The sequence below is a fragment of the Chiloscyllium punctatum genome, chromosome 3 (assembly GCF_047496795.1).
Source record: "Chiloscyllium punctatum isolate Juve2018m chromosome 3, sChiPun1.3, whole genome shotgun sequence".
Classification (NCBI taxonomy): Eukaryota; Metazoa; Chordata; class Chondrichthyes; order Orectolobiformes; family Hemiscylliidae; genus Chiloscyllium; species Chiloscyllium punctatum.
In genome coordinates, this window is record NC_092741.1 from 32,564,074 (window position 1) to 32,585,638 (window position 21,565).

General features: G+C 44.6%; 2 protein-coding genes across 2 annotated transcripts in view; one reads left to right on the plus strand and one right to left on the minus strand.

Moving 5' to 3' along the window:
* The window catches only part of rbks (ribokinase), a 271,611-nt gene that overhangs the window by 82,257 nt on the left and 167,789 nt on the right, over nucleotides 1-21,565 (minus strand). The gene's annotated exons all lie outside the window — the stretch shown is intronic.
* mrpl33 (mitochondrial ribosomal protein L33) overlaps nucleotides 1-21,565 on the plus strand; it is a 44,863-nt gene that overhangs the window by 6,947 nt on the left and 16,351 nt on the right. The gene's annotated exons all lie outside the window — the stretch shown is intronic.

Here is a 21,565-nt window from a genome sequence, read left to right on the forward strand (position 1 = left end):
CTGCAAGCTCACCTACCTTATTTTGGATACTTCTGCCATTGAAGTAGAGACACTTCAGACAGCTTGCTGTTTGCCAACACATTCCTGTGACCGTGAAATCCTGTCCATGCCCTCCCTACACTCATCCTCCTGTGCACTGGAACTACAGCTCAGGTTCCCATCCCCCTGCTGAGCTAGTTTAAACCCACCCAAATAGCACCAGCAAATTTCCCACCCAGAATATTAGCACCTCTCTAGTTCAAGTGAAGGCTGTCCTGTTTGTAGAGGTCCCACCTTCCCCAGAATAAGCCTCATTTGTCCAAGTACCTGAAACCCTCCCTCCTGCACCATCCCTGCAGCCACATGTTCAGCGGATATCTCTCCCTATTCCTTGCCTCGCTATTATGTGTTGAAAAAATGTGGTGCTGGAAAAACGCAGCAGGCCAGGCAGCATCCAAGGAGCAGGAGAACCGACGTTTCGGGCATAAGCCCTTCTTCAGACTTATGCCCGAAACGTTGATTCTCCTGCTCCTCGGATGCTGCCTGGCCTGCTGTGTTTTTCCAGCACCACATTTTTCAACTCTGGTCTCCAGCATCTGCAGTCCTCACTTTCTCCTCACTATCATATGGCATGGGTAACAAACCAGAGATAATAACTCTATTTATTTTAGCTCTCACCTTCCACCCTAGCTCCCTGAAATCCTGCCTTACAACCCTATCCCTCTTTCTACCTATGTTGTTGGTACCTACATGGACCACGACTTCGGACTGGTCACCCTATCCCTTCAGGACCCCAAAGACATGATCCGAGACATCACAGACCCTGGCACCTGGGAGGCAACACACCAACCGTGAGTCTCGTTCGTTCCCAACAAGCCTTCTATCTGAGCCTCTAACTATTGAGTTCCCAATGACTAACACTCTCCTCCTTTCTCTCCTTCCCTTCTGTGCAACAGGGACAGACTCTGTGCCAGAGACCTGGGCCCCACTGCATACCCCTGGTAAGTCGTTCCCCCTCAACAGTATCCAAAACTGTATACATGTTTTTCAGGGGAACGACCACAGGGATCCTTGCACTGACTGTTTTTTCCCCCCTTTGAACAGTCACCCAGCTTTCGTCGTGCCTAGGAATAACTACTTCCCTGTAACTCTTAGCTATCACAGCCACTGCCTTCCGAATGATCCAAAGTTCATCCAGCTCCCGTTCCTGTTCCCTAACATGGTCTTGGAGGAGCGAGAGTTGGGTGCACTTCCTGCAGATGTATTTGGATGGGACACTAATGGCATCCCTCACCTCAAACATCATGCAGGAGGAACATTCCTTTCTCTGCACTGCCATCCCTGCTAGTCCCCTTTCAAAAAACACTCACTTATATAGCTGGACGGAAATAAAAAAAAGTCCCTCCTTTCCCAGAAACCTCTGCTCTCTGATGTCAAATGTAAAAGCTTAAATTGGTGATTTACTGCTCCTGACAGGCCCCTGGCCCAAGCTGCTGCCCTCCGAGTTGTTGCTGCTGCTGCTGAATAACAGAAATGGTGGACTCTCTCTAGTGAAGTGTTCAGGTTCTTCCAGTCAGTCACTTATTAACCTATCCTTTGCATAACAACCTGCCATTCCCTCAAAGTCTGTTAAAAACACTTGCTTTTATTAGCCATGGCATACAGTAAGTTCCAGAACTACACACAATATTCTAGCTGTGGCCTGACCAACCTTTTATACAGTTATTTTACTGCTCCTAGTTCTGGAATTTACCTTTTATAGAAGGGATGTGATTGCACTTTGGAGGGTCCACAGGAGATTTACCAGGAAGTTGATTGGGCTGGAGAGTCTTACTTATGAAAAACAATTGGATATACTGGGTTTATTTTCGCTGAAGCAGACGATTGGAATATTGTGTGCAATTCTGGTCTCCCTTCTGTTGGAAGAAGTTAAAAATCGCACAACACCAGGTTATAGTCCAACAGATTTATTTGGAAGTACTAGCTTTTGGAGGATTACTTGGGCTTCTATAAGAAGGATGTTGTGAAACTTGAAAGTGTTCAGAAAAGGTTTACAAGGATGTTGCCAGGGTTGGAGGGTTTGGGCTTTTAGGAGAAGCTGAATCGGCTGGGGCTGTTTTCTCCGGAACGTCAGAGGCTGAGGTTGACCTTTATAAAGGTTTATAAAATCATGAGGAGCATGGATAGAGTAAATAGACAAGGTCTTTTCCCTGGATTTGGGGAGTCCAGAGCTGGGGGGCATTGGTTTAGGGTGAAAGGGGTAAGATTTAAAAGGGATCTATGGGGCAGTTTTTTCTCACAGAGGGTGGTGCATGTATGGAATGAGCTGCCAGAGGAAGTGGTGGAAGCTGGTACAATTATTATACCATTTAAAAAGTATCTGAATGAGTCCACGCATAGAGATTTAGAGGGATATGCCAAGTGCTGGCCAATGGGACTGGATTAATTTAGGATATCTGGTTGTGGGAATCTGAAACATAATGCCTGTAGTGTGGTAGAGACAGAAACCCTCCCAATGTTTTGGTAGCATTTAGATGTACACTTGCAATGCCAAGTCATGCAAGCCTCAGTCATGTGCTGGAAAATGGGATCAGAATAGTTAGGTGCTTGCTTTTGACTGGCACAGGCTCAATGGCCTGAAGGGCCTCTTTCTGTGATGGAATCCCCTATGACTCTATATAAAGGTAACCACGTTGTGAGTGGTGAGTACAGTAGCCAAGATTGAAAGAAGTACAAGGAAAATGCTGATTCACCTGCAAGGTGCTTTTGGTGCTTTGGATGGTGAGGAGGGAGGAGATGAATGGGCAAGTGTTACATCTGCTACAGCTTTGTGGGAAGGTGCCATGTGGGAATGAGGAAGTGTTAAGAGTGGAGGGGTCAATCAGGGTGTCACGGAGGGAATGGTCCTTACAAAATGCTGATATTGCAGGGGATGGGAAGATTTGACTGTCCTCGCCCATGAATCACAAAAAACTAGCATCCAATTTCAGCTCATAATAAGAAAGGCAGATGGAATGTTGGCCTTTATTTCAAAGGAAATGGGGTTTGTTATTTTTTATTCATTCATGAGGCAGATCAGTATTTATTGCCCAGCTCGAATTGGCTAGAGAATAGTTGAAAGTCCATCACATTGCTGAGGATCCGGAGTCGCATCTATGCCAGACATTGGAAAAACCCATCTGGTTTACTAACAATTGGCAACGTTTCATTAGAAAATTCATCCCTGGTCTTTATTAAATTCAATTTCAATCACCTGACATGGCTGGTTTTGAGCCTGGGTCCCTGGACTAATAGTCTGGTGATAATACCCCTACATCATTGCCTTCCCTTATGTGTAAAAGTGGACGTTTTGCTGAAACTATAAAAGGCAGTAGTCAGACCACAGATGGAATACTGGGAAAGGTTTTGGGTCCCTCATCTAAGAAAGGTGCATTGGAAGCAGTACCAGCAAGGTACACTGGGCTGACACCCATTATGGAGGGACTGTCTTATGAGACCTGTACTCTGTGGAGCTTAGAAGAATGAGAGACAACCATACTAAAACATACAATATTCTTTGGGGACTTGACAGGGTAGATATGGCAAGATTGTTTCCCCTTGTGGGAGAGTCTAGGACCAGGGGCATAATCTCAGAATAAGGGTGAGGAATTTCTTCCCTGAGAGTAGTGATCTCTTTACCACAGAGGGCTGCTGAGGCTGGGTCATTAAATATATTCGAGGCTTGACATAGAGAAATATTTAATCTGTAAAAGGATCAAGGGTTATGGGGACAAAGCGGTTAAGTGAAATTGAGGACCAACAGATGAGTCATGGTCTCATTGAATGACAGAGTGGACTTGATGGGCTGCATGGTCTACTTCTCCTACATCATACTGCAATGTATGTTTTGTGGTGCCATCCAACTGGAGATGGTGGAAATGGCAGAGGATGATGTGCAGAGTGGTGGAGTGGAAAGTGTGGACAAGGGATATCATATTATTGTTCTGGGAAGCGGTGAAGGGTTCACAGCAGAAGTGTACGAGATGGGTTGGCGTGGTTGATGAGGTGGGGGGTGGGGGTGGTTTTGAAATTCTTGATTGAGGACAAAGGAGGTATTGTTGGATGCTGCCCTCCATTGATTTCCGTCTCAGTTTCTCCCCTCCCGAAAAGCCACCTGAACAGTCTACTTCCGCTACACCCCTCCTCCACCTGCCTGAGCTCGTTCTCACTTTGAACAAAGTTTCCTTTAACTTATTTAATTTTCTCCAAGTCTAAAGGTGTGGACTTTGGGGACTTGACAGGGTAGATATTGGAACAGTTGCTGAGGAGACGGAGGAACTGGGAGAATGAAATGGAAGTGGAGTGTGAGGAAGACCCATGCCAGAGTAACTGTGGGCGTCAGTGGGTTTGTAATGGATATTGGTTAAACAATCTATCTCTGGAAAAGGAAACAGGGAAGTTAAGGAAAGGAAGAGAAGAGTCCAAGATGGGCCAGGTGAAGGTTTAGATTAGATTACTTACAGTATGGAAACAGGCCCTTCGGCCCAACAAGTCCACACCGCCCCGCCGAAGCGTAACCCACCCATACCCCTACATCTACATCTGCCCCTTACCTAACACTACGGACAATTTAGCATGACCAATTCACCTAACCTGCACATCTTTGGACTGTGGGAGGAAACCGGAGCACCCGGAGGAAACCCACGCAGACACGGGGAGAACGTGCAAACTCCACACAGTCAGTCGCCTGAGGCGGGAATTGAACCCAGGTCTCTGGCGCTGTGAGGCAGCAGTGCTAACCACTGTGCCACCCTGCCGCCCAAGTGAGAGAAGATTGGAAATTGGAAGCAAAACTGATTAGTCTTTCCAATTCTGGATGAGAGCTGGAAACCCCCCTGAAGACGACATCATATCTCAGAGAAAGAGTGTGGATGGGGGCCTGATTAGGATTGAAACAAGGAATGCTCCATAGACTTTACAAAGAGACAGGCAGAGCTGGGATTTATGTAGGTATCCATAGCCACACCTTTAGACTTGGAGAAAATTAAATAAGTTAAAGGAAACTTTGTTCAAAGTGAGAACGAGCTCAGGCAGGTGGAGGAGGGGTGTAGTGGAAGGAGACTGTTCAGGTGGCTTTTCGGGAGGGGAGAAACTGAGATGGAAATCAATGGAGGGGAGATCTCCAGAAGAGATGAGTTCAATGACAGCATGATGTTCAACAGTGAACTTGTAGTCCAGGTGGAGGTAGGAATTCAGGTTGTAGGTTTGCCCGCTGAGCTGGAAAGTTTGTTTTCCGACATTTCTTCATCATGCTAGGTAATATCATCATTGAGCCTCTGGTGAAGCGCTGGTTTTCTGTCCTGCTTTCTATTTATGTGTCTTGATCTGTTAAGGTGGGTCCTATCATTTCCGGTTCTTTTTCTCAGAGGCTGGTAAATGGGGTCCAAATTGAAGTGTTTATGGATGGAGTTCCAGTTTGAATGCCATGCCTCTAGGAATTCCCATGCGTGTTTCTGTTTAGCCTGTCCTAGGATGGATGTGTTGTCCCAGTTGAAGTGGTGCCTTTCTTCGTCTCTGTGTAAGGATGCTAGTGATAGCTGGTCATGTCTTTTGGTGGCTAGTTAGTGTTCGTGTATCCTGGTGGCTGGTTTTCTGCCTGTCTGTCCAATGTAGTGTTTGTTACAGTCCTTGCAGGGTATTTTTAAATGCCATTTGTTTTGTTGGTTATTGGTATAGGAAGTGTCTAAGAGTTGGTCACCATCCTCATCAGCAAGTATGATAACAGATTCAGGGTTTTACCTGAGAGAAAACAAAGTGCAGCAAGCTTGGAGGGAGAGAGATTAGAGTTGGTGAGGGGAGCAGAGAGATTAAGCCAACTGGTGTCACGTTGGCAGTTCTCACTGAAAAGATCACATGCACGAAAATGGCCAGAGGGAGAGGTCCAGATTCAGGGTGAGTATTGGAGGTGGTTGAATGGGTCTGTGTGGTGGGCAGAGGACTTCTGTTCAAAAAAGCAGGCATGCAGCTGTACACAACAGAAAGCAGATCAGTGTCATATCCTGCCCAAACTTAATTGAGGTGAGGTTACAAAGGAATAAATGCCAAGTTCTTTGAGCACAGATCATTCTGCTTCAGGAAGGGGAAGGTCAAAGGGAGTTGTGAATGCATAGCACTGTTGGAGATACTGGTAGACTTAGATCTTCCTACTGCAACAACTGTTATCTGTTTCACCTTGTGCAGTTCTGCAGTTAGTTAATCTTGTAAATCCATCCCCAAAACGTGAGGTAACTATTGACACAACTGCAGTGCTTAGTATTGATGTTAATCTGTTGACATGTCGTCACAAAACTCCTCATGTTCTCTTTTCCTCCTTTTGATCTTTTATTTTTGTCTATATGGCTGGTTTAGTTTAGAATATTCCTGAAATTAGAACTGTCTATCTAAACTGACACTTTAATTGAGTACTGAGGCAGTTCTACATTGCTAGAGGTATTGTCTTTCAGTTAAGGTATGAGGTTTGCCAGTTCATGTTGGTACAAAACATCCCAGAATATTACAGGCAGTCCCTGGCTTGTGAACGGGTTTCTCTCTGGAGTCTGTTTGCATGTTGACTTGTACACTAGTTGGAACAAATGCAGAATGAAATAAAATAGCCATTCATAACTCTGTATGTCAGATCTTTAAAATTACACCACTGTATGTGATCCCATTCATAAGTTGGACATTTGTAAATCGAAGAACCAGTGTATTTGAAAAGGAGACTTTATCTGCCCTTCTGACCAATATTCATCCCTCCAACAAGACCATTTAATTTGACCATCTGTTCAATTTGCAGGCCCTTGCTACAATGACAAAGCTTAGATAAGAAATTTCTTGGTTACAGGTGTCCTGAGGACTCAACAGGTGCTATGTTAATGCAGGCTTCTTCATTCTTGCTGATGAGTACTTGATGGTTGACAGAGTTCACAACGGTACGTCAAAGAGGAAGCATTGGAGCACTCTACTGTGGATACAACAGAATACTGGAGCCCCAGCTGTACTGTCATTGCAATGTTATTGCACACTAGACAAAATGAAATCACATGCAACAAAGCTGTTCTGAAATTCCCTACTATTCTTAGTGATTCAGAAATATGATTTTCTTGAAACATAAGCAAAAGCTAAATATGCTTCATATTATTTTTCAATCAGATGGGTGACATCAGATTTTTGTTTTAACCATTTCTTGGAAACAAAATCTGAATCCCATTTATCGGGGAATACAGCAGGATAACGCCTTAAAGTGGTCTCATTCTTGTGGGAACTATATACCTCCTGCTATCTGTTTTCAATTGAGAGAAAACATTTCTAAGTCAAAATCCCACAATGAATGAGTCTTTCCAAGTCGTGATGTTAGTTTGCTGATTCTGAGGCTAGGCTGTGGAGAGATGAGATTTTTTCCAGTTAATCTTGTTCCCAGAATTCTGTACTGTTTCACTTCTTGTTATTCGCTGTGCTGAAAGCCATAAGTAGTGCTGGCAGTGATGGAGGTTGAGAGCCATGGCTCCACTAAGATTGGCTTTATTTTAAAAACATGTTACTGGGGGTATGTGTGATTTTAAAAGGAAGGCAGCAGTTCAGTGAGAAGGTTTCAATGAAGCTTTGTTAAACAGGAAATATTTCCCAAGAACAGAAGAATAAGGTTGAAAAGAAACATGATTGATGGTGAAAATTGATTTTTTTTTAACATATTATTAGTTCACTGGATATGATCTTCATGTGCCAGGCCAATGTTTCCTGATGAAGGACTTTTGCCCGAAATGTCGATTTCGCTGCTCCTTGGATGCTGCCTGAACTGCTGTGCTCTTCCAGCACTAATCCAGAAGACAGTGTTTATAACCCTTTTCCCAACTGCCCTTGAATTGGTAAGCCACCTGCCGTGATGGCCTGGAACCGAGATGATTGACCTCCAAAAGCCACACCAGTTTTTGTTTGTGCTGGTATAACCTTGAGCATTGGAGAGTTTTGCTAAGGCTCCTTTGATACCACAACACAGTCAAATGAGGCCTTGATGTTAAGGACAGTCCCTGTCACTTTGCCTATGGAATTCAGCTTTTGTTCCTGATTTGATCAGGGTTGTAATAAAGTCAGGAGCCAAGTGTTCCTGGCACACCCAAACTGGGAGTCGGTGAGCAGGTTATTCCTGAGCAAGTGTTACTTTTTAAGTCCAGCTCCTTCCCTCACTTTGATCAAGCATAGATTGGATAACATTGTAGGTTTTTTCCCAGTAGTCTGAATGCCAATAATATGAGTCAAACAGCCTCCTACTGATGTAATGATTAAGTTTGAGATTGCTTGTTTAACGGAACATACTTCCCCTCCTCCTTCAAATGTATCAGTCAACCATGAAAATCATTGGCAGTAGTTTACTGAACTCAATTATTTATATTTGTTTTTTTTAAATTCACTTGCAAATGAACACTTGTACATTTTCTACTCATATTCATGTGTCATTAATTCTGCAGGAGTAGATGGGCTTTGGCTGAAATATGTGCTGTACCTGAACTGTCCAGGTGCCTGTCTACAAGCAGGAACTGATGCCAAAGCTCAGAGAATTAGAATTAGCCTTATTGTCACATGTATTCATACGAGTGCAGTGAAAGGTTTACACATCATTACGACATCATCTTAGGTACAAAGATACCTAGGTACAGATTCTTAATTTTTTCTGAAGAATTTGTACTTAATAAACTAAAGAAATAAAAAGTCTACCATTACAGGAGGCTCAAGGATGGGAGGAAAGGCTGGACATCCATGCTGATGCCAGGAATCTGTGATAACTTCACTGGAGGCTCAAGGACGTAAGAAGGAAAAGAATACACAAAAAGAAAAAAGAAGAAAAGGAATGGAAGGAGTGGATGGGTTCTGGTGGAGGAGTCCTACTGTGCCGCCATCTTGGATGATGATGAGGGAGGCATTTTTAGTTCAGTAGTGAAGATATATAAAGAGCTGATACTTGCTTGGCCAAATAGATCTCCTGATTTACCAGAGCTTTCAGTTTAATTGGGGAGCAGGTGGCTTTCCATGTGCTTTTGGGCCTGAGCTTGCTATGTTAGTGCTCCCTGCACATCAAGGCTGGACCCAGCCAGAGGGACTGGTGTTAATGACATGCACACCACATGTCTTAGCCTGTGAATGGAGTTGCAGAGATTGCCCTCTGGCTTTCATCTGCCATTGTGAAAGTGTATTCATGCATCTAGATTAATTTAAACTGCTTTTGCAGGTTTGATCATGATTTTGTATGGAAAAGTAAATTTTATGGCAGCAAGCACATTTTGTAGAAACAAAATTATAAAAACTAAACCCTGAGTTCTCTGCCTTGATGGTTCTGTTAAGAAACACTCAGTGCTAGTCAGCTGGCTCTCAAACATCACAGCAAACATTGCAAAGCGTCACATTGGTAATTTTTCAATGGTTAATTCAGAGCAGGTTGCTTTCCTTCTGGTCCAATCTGGGGGGGGTGCTCTGATACCAAAAGGAAAATATTGCCGTTATTGTGTCGGTGCTCAATACTTAGAGGCTGTCCTGGCATTTAATTAATTAGATTTAGATTTATTGTTATACTGTATATAAAAATCCAGTGAAGAGTGTTTCTTCATGTCTTATGTACAAAGTATTGCCATGCTCCGGTGCCATCTTGAAACACTGAATATAATGCAAGATTTTACTGTAATAGAGTTCACCTTCCTCTCTCCTCTTGTTTGTCCTTCACTGCCCTCCCGTTGCTGCTGGGTCTCTGTAACAGGCTCTGGGGTCTCAGTTATGGGCCTCCACCACTACCACTCCCATGACCGCATTCAAGCTGGTGCCATGGGCATGGGGATGTGTGGGTTCCATATCTCCCGTTCCCCATCTGACACTCCTTCAGATGCTGCCTGTCCCTTTCACTGATGCTTCAGCTTCTTCAGGCGCCCGGGCCTAGCTGCGGACCTGGAGCCTCAACCCAGTCTGTTAGTTTAGGAGACCCCGGGCTGGGGTGGAGCTGCAGCCAACTTGTCCTGGTGTTGCTGCTGCTGCCACTGAAGGCCTCTTCCTTCGCCTGCCATGCACCAGGTTTTAAAGAAGAAAGAGAAAAAATAAAGAAAGTGGATGAGCCTTGTGCTTGGCCGCCCTACTCCTCTACCATCTTGTTCTTTAGATTGGGAGATGATCAGTACCTCTGTTCCATTTGCATGCCTTTGTCCACGTCCCCAATATCCAAATCAAAGTCTACCACCCAGTCTTGAAAATCTCAGTTGATCCAGTATCCTCATCTCTTTGGAAGAGAGCATTCTGAAATTATATCATCCTTGTCTGAAAAGAGTTTCCCCTCCTGAGCGGCCTAACTCTAAGTTTGTGTGAAGAACCTCCACAAAAGGAAGCAGCTTTTTTTGTATTTATTTTATCAAATTCATTTATATTTTTGAACGAATTTTATTTTTAAAATCAAACCAGATTTCATGTGGTTTAAGTCAGCAAATGAAGCAGAAATATAACTTTCAGACCTTCAAAATATTGCCCTCACTGTGTGATGTATTTGGACCCACAAATGCAAGAAATATCTATTTCCAAAATTTGTCAGTCTTTAATTGCAAGGCATGCTGAAGCAACCATGAGTAAATGGTAGGGGATGCTATGAAGGTTGGGAGAAAACAGAACTGGTACTTTCAAGGCAAACCTGATTCAAACATGGTAAAAACAATGACTGCAGATGCTGAAAACCAAATACTGGATTAGTGGTGCTGGAAGAGCACAGCAGTTCATTCAGCATCCAACGAGCACTCCACCCTCTCCTCCCTGACCTATCACCTTCATCTCCTCCCCCACTCACCCATTGTACTCTATGCTACTCTCTCCCCACCCCCACCCTCCTCTAGCTTATCTCTCCATGCTTCAGGCTCACTGCCTTTATTCCTGATGAAGGGCTTTTGCCCGAAACGTCTATTTCGCTGCTCGTTGGATGCTGCCTGAACTGCTGTGCTCTTCCAGCACCACTAATCCTGATTCAAACATGGCCAACTCCGGGTGAGCACAGAATACTGGGTGTATCAAGAATCACTTGTCTAACTATGGACTGGAATCATGTCTTGGTGTGACTAGGTATGGTCAGCAAAGGGCATTAGTCAACCATTTGGGAGTTTTTAATGACAAACTGAAGGCTTTCTTGGTTATTTCCTGGTGTTAACTCAAGCATGACCAGATTTCATTGACTTCAGTTTCACAAAGTTTTGTGGTGGGAACTGAGGTCTCAGTTTTGAGTTCCCAGCCTGCAGCATAACATCAAGGGTACTGTACAGGATAAATGCTGCACCATTTATTATAGCTGCATAGCACCATTCAATGGCTGTAAATGCCTCCGTATGTATGTTTTGAGAGAGTATAAATCCTGCTAGATTCAGACCATTGCTCACCACAGTTTGCAGTTGACTTACCTCCCTAAATCATACATGTGTGTCTACTTGGCTCTGTTGTTAATATTTTTGCCTTCATGTTAGAAGTTTCCAACCGTGCTTCTGGCTGTCTATCACTTATTCATGGAATCCTAGGCTCCCTACAGCATGGAGACAGGTCATTCGTAGATATCTGTTTCAGTATAGAAGTGTACGAGTTGTTCTTTGCAGCAAGCGTGATCCTCAACTTGAAATGTTAGACCAAGATCCTGCCTGCTTCTGGTGGGTGTTAACAGTTGCTTGAGACTTGAGACCTCAGAAGTGCCAAGGCCTACACATGTCCTCCACAGACCCTACTGTCACTATCCCCAACCCCCAGAACCCCGAGGGGAACACTACCCCTGCTCATGACTCCACCCCCATTTCCCCCCACCATCACACCCACTCCAGTTACAGGTTCCGCCCCCACTCCCAGCTCTACACCCACACCAGATCCCAGCTCCCAGCCCTGCTGAGTTTTCACCATCCCCCCACATCTCCCCCCTCACTGAGGACGAACAATCAGTCCTCAGCAAAGGACTCACCTTCATCCCCCTCCGCCCACACATCAATGAATTTAATACACGCCGTGACGTCAAACAATTCTTCCGTTGCCTCCGCCTCCAAGCTTACTTACACAATCAGGACTCCCGCCCACCTTCCGAGGACCCCTTCGCCCACCTCCAACACACTGCATCCACCTGGACATCCCGCGCTGGCCTATTACCCGCCCTCGACCTCTTCATTTCCAACTGCTGCCGGGACATTAACCGCCACAACCTGACTACCTCCCTCCCCCACTCCAACCTCTCACCCTCACAACGCGCAGCCCTCCAATCCCTCTGCTCTAATCCCAACCTCACCATCAAGCCAGCAGATAAAGGGGGCGCAGTGGTAGTCTGGCGCACTGACCTCTACACCGCTGAAGCCAAACGTCAACTCGAGGACACCTCTTCCTACTGCCCCCTCGACCATGACCCCACCCCCAATCGCCAAACCATCATCTCCCAGACCATACAGAACCTCATCACCTCAGGAGATCTCCCACCCACAGCTTCCAACCTCATAGTCCAGGAACCCCGCACTGCCCAGTTCTACCTCCTTCCCAAGATCCACAAGCCTGACCACCCTGGCCGACCCATTGTCTCAGCATGCTCCTGCCCCAATGAACTCATCTCTACCTATCTCGACACTGTCCTATCCCCCCTAGTCCAGGAACTCCCCACATACGTTCGAGACACCACCCACGCCCTCCACCTCCTCCAAGACTTCCGTTTCCCTGGCCCCCAATGCCTCATTTTCACCATGGATATCCAATCCCTCTACACCTCCATCCGCCATGACCAGGGCCTCCAAGCCCTCTGTTTTTTCCTCTCCAGACGTCCCCAACAGTACCCTTCCACCGACACTCTCATTCGTTTGGCCGAACTGGTCCTCACCCTTAACAATTTCTCCTTTGAATCCTCCCACTTCCTCCAGACCAAAGGGGTAGTCATGGGCACACGTATGGGCCCCAGCTATGCCTGTCTCTTTGTTGGCTACGTAGAGCAGTTGATCTTCTGTAATTACACCGGCACCACTCCCCACCTCTTCCTCCGCTACATTGATGACTGCATTGGCGCCACCTCCTCCTCCTGCGAGGAGGTTGAGCAATTCATCAACTTCACCAACACATTCCAACCTGACCTTAAATTTACCTGGACCATCTCTGACACCTCCCTCCCCTTCCTGGACCTCTCCATCTCCATTAATGATGACCGACTTGACACTGCCATTTTTTACAAACCCACCGACTCCCACAGCTACCTGGATTACACCTCTTCCCACTCTACCTCTTGCAAAAATGCCATCCCGTATTCCCAATTCCTCCGCCTCCGCCGGATCTGCTCCCAGGAGGACCAGTTCCACCACAGAATACACCAGATGACCTCCTTCTTTAGAGACTGCAATTTCCCTTCCCACGTGGTTAAAGATGCCCTCCAATGCATCTCTTACATCCCTGTGACCTGGAAAATGCCCCCTGGTGCTCACCTTCCAACCTACCAACCTTCGCATAAACCAAATCATCCGCTGACATCTCTGCCACCTCCAAACAGACCCCGCCACCAGGGATATATTTCCCTTCCTTCCCCCCCCCCCCCCCCCCCCCCCCGCCTTCCGCCTTCTGCAAAGACCGTTCCCTCCATGACTACCTGGTCAGGTCCACGCCCCCCTACAACTCACCCTCCCCTCCTGGCACCTTCCCCTGCCACCGCAGGAACTGTAAAACCTGCACCCACACCTCCTCCCTCACCTCTATCCAAGGCCCTAAAGGAGCCTTCCACATCCATCAAAGTTTTACTTGCACATCCACCAATATCATTTATTGTATCCGTCGCTCCCGATGCGGTCTCCTCTACATTGGGGAGACTGGACGCCTCCTAGCAGAGCGCTTTAGGAAACATCTCCGGGACACCCGCACTAATCAATCACACCGCCCTGTGGCCCAACATTTCAATTCCCCCTCCCACTCTGCCGAGGACATGGAGGTCCTGGGCCTCCTTCACCACCAGACGCCTGGAGGAAGAACGCCTCATCTTCTGCCTCGGAATACTTCAACCCCAGGGCATCAATGTGGACTTCAACAGTTTCCTCATTTCCCCCACCTCCACCTCACCCTAGTTCCAAACTTCCAGCTCAGTTACTGTCTCCTTGACTTGTCCTACCTGCCTATCTCCTTTTCCACCTATCCACTCCACCCTCTCCTCCCTGACCTTCATCCCCTCCCCCACTCACCCATTGTACTCTATGCTACTTTCTCCCCACCCCCACCCTCCTCTAGCTTATCTCTCCGCCCTTCAGGCTCACTGCCTTTATTCCTGATGAAGGGCTTTTGCCTGAAACATCAATTTCAAAGCTACTTGGATGCTGCCTGAACTGCTGTGCTCTTCCAGCACCACTAATCCAGAATCTGGTTTCCAGCATCTGCAGTTATTGTTTTTACCTACACATGCTTAGGTCAAGGGAAAGTAAGGTTCATAAAGGCTGAGATTGGAGACACAGAGACCGATATCAAATGCACTGCGAATTTAGGTGAAGGGTGACGTTAAGGAGCATGTGTCATCAACTGTTGCAAAGCTAACTACCTAACCAAATCATCACCATTCAAAGTCAAAACCTTTATTCCTGTGGAAGATTGTTATCAGTAGTTTGCACAAATATTCAGCCAGTTAAACCCGTTAATGGATTGGGAGTGGTTAGTAAATTGTTGAACAGTTGTAACACAAAGTAATCGAATAAAGTACTTTTGAATGCGATAAGGCAGTAGATAAAGGCAAACTCTTTTCCTTCAAAGAACAGTAACAGTGATACAAATGTTACAATGTTTGCAGTTTTAGCATTCGTTTATGCTCTCTGTTAGGCTGTAATTACCCTGTCAAACACCCTCGGCATCTTGAGTTTCCTTACAATCTCTTCCTTTTGTTGTAAACTTCAAATATTAGGCCCAACCTCAACATTTTATCATAAGACAATCCTTCATCCCAAGAATCAACCTAGTGAACCTTCTTTGAACTCCTCCCAATGCAAGTATATTACTCCTTATGGAAATCACAACTGTATTTACTAGTCAAAGTGCAGATTTATCAAAGTTCTGTACATCACTTTACAGATTTTTTGGGTCCTCCTCACAACATTTGGAGGAATCTTTATTGTTTTATGAGGAAAGACTAGACCTGTATTCTCTGGAGTTTAGAAGAATCAGAGGAGATTTATGTAGTATGCCAGGGGTTGGGGGCATGTGGAAAGGTGTTTCCTTGTGGAACAATCTAGAACTAGGAATCATAGTTAAAACGAACCTCTCCATTAAGGTGGAAATGAGGATTTTGTTTTTGAGGATTGAGTGTCTTTGGAACTCCCTTCCTCAAAAAGCAGTGGATGCAGAATTTTTTAAAGTTTAAAAATCATATAACACCAGGTTATAGTGAGTTTTTTGAAGATTTGTAGCTCAGGTTAAGGTTCTCTGTAGTTTTACCCACTGAGCTGGAAGGTTCGTTTTCAGACATTTTGTCACCATACTAGGTAACATCATCAGTGAGCTTCCGGATGAAGCACTGGTGGTATGGCCCACTTTTTATTTAAGTGTTTAGGTTTCCTTGGATTGGTGATGTCTTGGGGAATGGTAAATGGGACCCAAGTCCATGTATTTGTTGATAGAGTTCCAGTTGGAAGGCCATGCCTCTAGGAATTCTCGTGCGTGTCTTTGTTTGGCTTGTCTGAAGATGGATGTGTTGTCCCAGTCAAAGTGGTGTCCTTCCTCATCTGTACGTAAGGATACTACTGAGAGTGGGTCATGTCTTTTTGTGGCTAGTTGATGCTCATGTATCCTGGTGGCTAGTTTTCTGCTTGTTTGTCCAATGTAGTGTTTGTTACAGTTCTTGCAAAGGGACTTTGTCAATGACATTAGTTTTGCTTGTTGTCTGTATAGGGTCTTTCAAGTTCATTAGCTGCTGTTTTAGTGTGTTAGTGGGTTTGTGGGCTACCATGATGCCAAGGGATCTGAGTAGTCTGGCAGTCATTTCTGAGATGTCTTTGATGTAGGGGAGAGTGGCTCGGGTTTCTGAACGTGTTTTGCCTGCTTGTTTGGGTTTGTTGCTGAGAAATTGGCGGACTGTATTCATTGGGTACCAGTTCTTTTTGAATACACTGTATAGATGATTTCTTAGTAACAAATCCCAATAAGCAGGCAAAACACGTTCAGAAACCCGAGCCACTCTCCCCTACATCAAAGACATCTTAGAAATGACTGCCAGACTACTCAGACCCCTTGGCATCATGGTAGCCCACAAACCCACCAACACACTAAAACAGCAGCTAATGAACTTGAAAGATCCTAGACAGACAATTAGCAAAACTAATGTCATTGACAAAGTACCTTGCAAGAACTGTAACAAACACTACATTGGACAAACCGGCAGAAAACTAGCCACCAGGATACATGAGCATCAACTAGCCACAAAAAGATATGACCCTCTTACTAGTATCCTTGCATACAGATGAGGAAGGACACCACATCGACTGGAACAACACATCCATCCTAGGACAAGCCAAACAGAGACACGCACGAGAATTCCTAGAGGCATGGCATTCCAACCAGAACTCTATCAGCAAACACATTGACTTGGATCCCATTACCACATGCTGAGATAAGAACAGGAAATGACATCACCACAGGAAATGACATTGTCAACCCAAGGAAGCTTAAACACTTAAATAAAAAGCTGGCCATGCCACCAGTGCTTCATCCGGAAGCTCACTGATGGCATTACCACTGATGATGTTAGCTTTCGGAGTGCTCCGAAAGCTAGTGCTTCCAAATAAGCCTGGTGATTTTAACCTGGGGATGTGATTTTTAACTTTGTCCACTCCAGTCCAACACCGGCTCTTCCACATCAGAATTTTACAATATTTTTAAGGCTGATGTAGATACATTCTTGATTACAAAGGGGATGAACGATTACTGGAAATGCAGGAATGTAGAGCCGTCATCTTATTGAATGATGGAACAGGTTTGAAGGGCTGAGTGGCCTACTGTTGTTGTTGTCACCTGCTGACCTATCTATTTTTGTTTTACCAGGAACTGTGATTACCATAGTCAGTTCCTTCATCCAAGTCCTGAATATGGAATAAATTTATTGATCCTTCAGACTTGAAATTCCACTGGTTATTGTTTACCAAGTTAAAAATGACACATCTACTCGAGTTTGTTTCGTGGTAATTAGCAAACTTTTTAACTTGTTAATTTGGTGCCCATCTGTAATTGTTCTAAAGAAGATGGGGGTGAGCTGCTGTGATATCCTCAGGTTAAAAACGATGGACCTTCATTCGACAACCACTAACATCTTCCTTTGTTATAGTTCTGTTCCAACCAGTGGAGAAGCTTTTTCCAATCTTGCAGAGAGTGTTCTACCCATGTATTTGCTGCCTTTGTCCTTCGAGACGATAGTGATCATAGGTTGGAAGGTGCTGTCTCAGGGGCCTTGGTGGATATCTTGTAGACGGTACACATGACTGGATCAGTGGTGGAGTTAATGAATGTTTGTGGTTCTTGTCCCGAGCAAGTCACTGCCTAGCTTGTGTCAACACCTTAAGTGTTGGAGTTGCAGTCATTCAGTTAGGTGGAGTATATTCCATCGCACTCCTAATTTGTGCCTTGTAGATGCTGGACAAGTTCGGGAAGACAGGTGAGTTACTCACTGTGGGATTCCTAAACTCTGAGCTGCTCTTGTAGTCACGTTATTTATATGGGTGGTTCAGCTCATTGCCTGGCCAATGATAACTCCAACAATACTGATTGTGGGGGATTGTGGTAATGCCATTGAATGTCAAGGGCGATGGTTAAATTTCCTTTTGGAGATGGTCATCGCCTGGCACTTGTGTGGCATGAATATTTCTTCCCACTTGTTAGCCCAAACCTGGATATTTTCTAGTTGTTGCATCTGGACATGGTCTACTTCAGTATCTGAGAAGTTACAAATGGTACTGAACATTGTGCAATCATTCCTGAACATCTCCACTTCTGACCTTATGAAAGAGGGAAGGCCATTGCTGAAGCAGCTGAAGATGCTTGGGCTTAGGACACCACCCTGAGGAACTCCTGCAGAGATGTCCTGGAGTTGAGATGACTGACCTCCAACAAATACAATAAACTTCCCATGTGTCAGGTATGACTCCAACCAGTGAAGACGTTCCCTCAGATTCCAGTTGGCTCGAGTTTTGCCCGAGCTCTTTGATGCCACACTTGGTTGATGTAAAAGACTCTTGCCTTAATTCTGGAATTCTGTTCTTTTTTGGTTCCTGTTTGAACCAAGGCTGTAATAAGGTCAGGAACTTTGTTGCCCTAAGACCATAAGACATAGGAGTGGAAGTAAGGTCATTTGGCCCATCCAGTCCACTCCGCCATTCAATCATGGCTGATGGGCATTTCAACTCCACTTACCTGCATTCTCCCCGTAGCCCTTAATTCCTGCTGGAACCCAAACGGAGTGTCAGTGAGCAGGTTATTGCTGAGCAGCTGCTGCTTGGTAGCACTGTTGATGACACCTTCTTTCACTTTCCTGATGATTAATAGTGCACTGATGGGAACAGGAACTGGTTTGGTTTGATTTGTCCTTCTTTTTGTTTTTGGGCATATCTGGGTGATATTCCACATTTTCTGTTTAAATACTGGTTTTATAGCTGGACTGGACCAGCTTTAGCTCGGGATGCAGCAAGTTCTGGTCTTCAGTACTATTGCTGGAATGTTGTCAGGGCCCATAGCCTATGCAGTATCCAGTGCATTCCATCATTTATTGAGATTACTTGGAGTGAATTAAAGACTGACATATGTGCTGCTGGGGACTTTTGGAGGAGGCCGAGATGGATCTTTCATTGGCTGAAGATTGTTGAAAATGTTTCAGCTGTATGTTTTGCATAAAGGTACTGGGCTATTATCAGGGATGGGGATACTTATAAAGCCTCATCCTCCAGCGAGTTGTTTAATTGAGTACCACCATTCAGGACTGAATGTGACAGAACTCCAGAGCTTCGATCTGATCTATTGATTGTAGAATTACTTAGCTCACTTACCATTTTCTGTTTGGCTTGGAAATAGACCTGTCTCATCGATAACAAGTTGAGACTTTATTCTTTGGTCTGCCTGGTGCTGCTCCTGGCACGCCTTCTTGCATTCTTCATTGAATCAGTGTTGATCCCCTGGCTTTTATCATGGAAAATGCTGGGCCATGAGATTGCAGAATGTTGGGGAGCTGAGTCAGCTGCTCCTTAAGGCCCACAGTGCATCATTGATGCCTTGTCTTCAGTTGGTACAATTGTTTTAAATCTATGTAGTACATTGCTAGTGCCACACAATGGCACTATCCTTAATATGAAGAGGAAACTTCGACTCCAGAAGGACTGTGTAACAGAATTGTCATGAACTGATGCATCTGCTGCAGGCAGACTAGTAAGCATGAAGTCCAGTATGTTTTTCCCTTCTGTTGGTTCCTTCACTTCCTGCAGACTCAGTCGAGCAGCAGTGTCCTTGAACATGATGAGCTTGATCAGTACTTGTGTTGTCAAGCTGCTTCTGGTGATGACATTGACGTTCCTGATCCAGAACGGTTTTGTTGCTCATGTTGACCTGATGCCATGCAATTTTGTGGGTTTCAGAGTCACTGTTCAGGACTCAGAGGGCAACTCTGTCCCAACTGTGTACCATTTTGTCTGTGCCTCTAGTGGCTGTACCCTAATGGCGGCACAGGACAATTCTGGGTTGCTGATGTTGTTGTCTAGGACATTTATGGATAATATGTTCAGAGTATGATTATGTTAAGCTGTTGATTGACTTGTCTGACAAATGGCCCTCCCAATTTTGGCACTAGCCCCTAGATGTCAGAAAGGAGGACTTTGCAGTGTCGAGAGGATTGAGAATGGCATTGTCACTTCACTTCCCTCGGTGAATACCAGGAAATTAGTCTGGTTTCATTCCTTTTTGAGATTTTTTAAGTGGTTTCTAGAATTGAATGGCTCGTTTGACCATTTCAAAATACTGTTGAGTTGATCGTATTGCCACAATCACATTTAAGCACAAGCAGGTAAGGACAGCAGATTTCATTTCCGAAAGGACATTATTGAAACAGATTTTAATGACTACGTTTTAATTCCAGATTTTAATAAAAATCGCATTCTACCATCTGCTGTGGGGAAATTCAAACCTTAATCCCCAGAGGGTCACATGGGTCTGGATTACTAATCCTCTGATAATACAGCCATGCTATTGTCTCCCCTGAAGACTGATATAGGGTGGTAATTGCTGGGCTGGATTTGTCCTGCTTTTGTGGACAGGACATTTCTGGGCAATTTTCTACATTTGGGAGATTCCAGATTTGTAGCTGTATTGGAACTGCTTGGCTAGGGTTACGGCTTGTACTGGAACATGAGTCTTCAATACTATTGCCGGACTGTTGTCCGAGTCCATATTTTGTTGTATCCAGTGTCTGAAGCCATTTTTTGATATGTGGAGTGTATCTATCCATGGTAATATATTAACCCAATACCATGAGTTTGTCAGCTTGTGTATACCTTTTATAGATTGCCTTTTGGAAACCCTATACTGAATCTCCTGTGTCTCTCCTATATGTTACGTTGTCATAGAGCTCTAGCAACATTGTCTTACGTCATTTCCCTCTCTCAAAACCATGTTGACTCTGCCTGGTTTTTCCAAATGTTCTGCCACTACCATCTCAATAATGGATTCTAGCATTTTCCCAAAGACAGAGATTGACCGACTGCTTTATGTCTTTCCTGTCTTCCACCATTCCATGTTATGTGTGGATTTCCAACCAGAATCTAGAAGGTTTTGGAAGATTCCAACTAAGCCATCTCCTTTATGGCCCAAGGATGCGGACCATCGGGTTTAGGGATTTTTCAGCCTTCATCCCAGTATTTTTTTTCTTTAATGGCTGTGATTGTTATAAGTTTCTCCCTCTCATTTACCCTGTGGTTTTCTACAATTCTTGGTGTGTATTTTGTGTTTCTGCTGTGAAGATGGATATAGAAAACGTGGTCCAAATCTGTGCCATTTTCCTGTTTCTCATTATTGATTTCACAGCCTTGCTTGACGTGTAGGAGACAGTGCTTACTGTGGCTTCTTTATTCTTTTTATCTATTTGTACCAAGCTTTTATTGTCTATTTTTATCTATTCCTGGGTAGCTTTACATTGTCCTTTTATCTACACTGAAACAAGTAGCCAATAATACAGCATGCTGTCAGCCTATGTCTATATAGTAACTAAGTTATCTTTTATCTGTTAAGGTTGAATAGCACACGGAAGTATATTTTAATATTCTCTGATCCTGCATAACCTCTCTCACCTGCAGTACTTTCAGTAAAATGTTCATTTCTGCACTAAATGTGTTGGTCACTTCATCACTGTTCTGTTGCAGGACTCTCTTCCTATCACTAGGTGATGCTAATCTTCTGTGTTAAGTATCTCATGGTTGCAGCCGTCCGCAAATTTAATTCCAGTTTATTGAGCGTTTTTCGATCCAAAAGGCAACTCCAACAGATTTATTTCAAAAGGACTCATCCATTATGTGATTAATGTTGTGAGAGTGTAAAATGCACCAGGGAATTGTGCTAA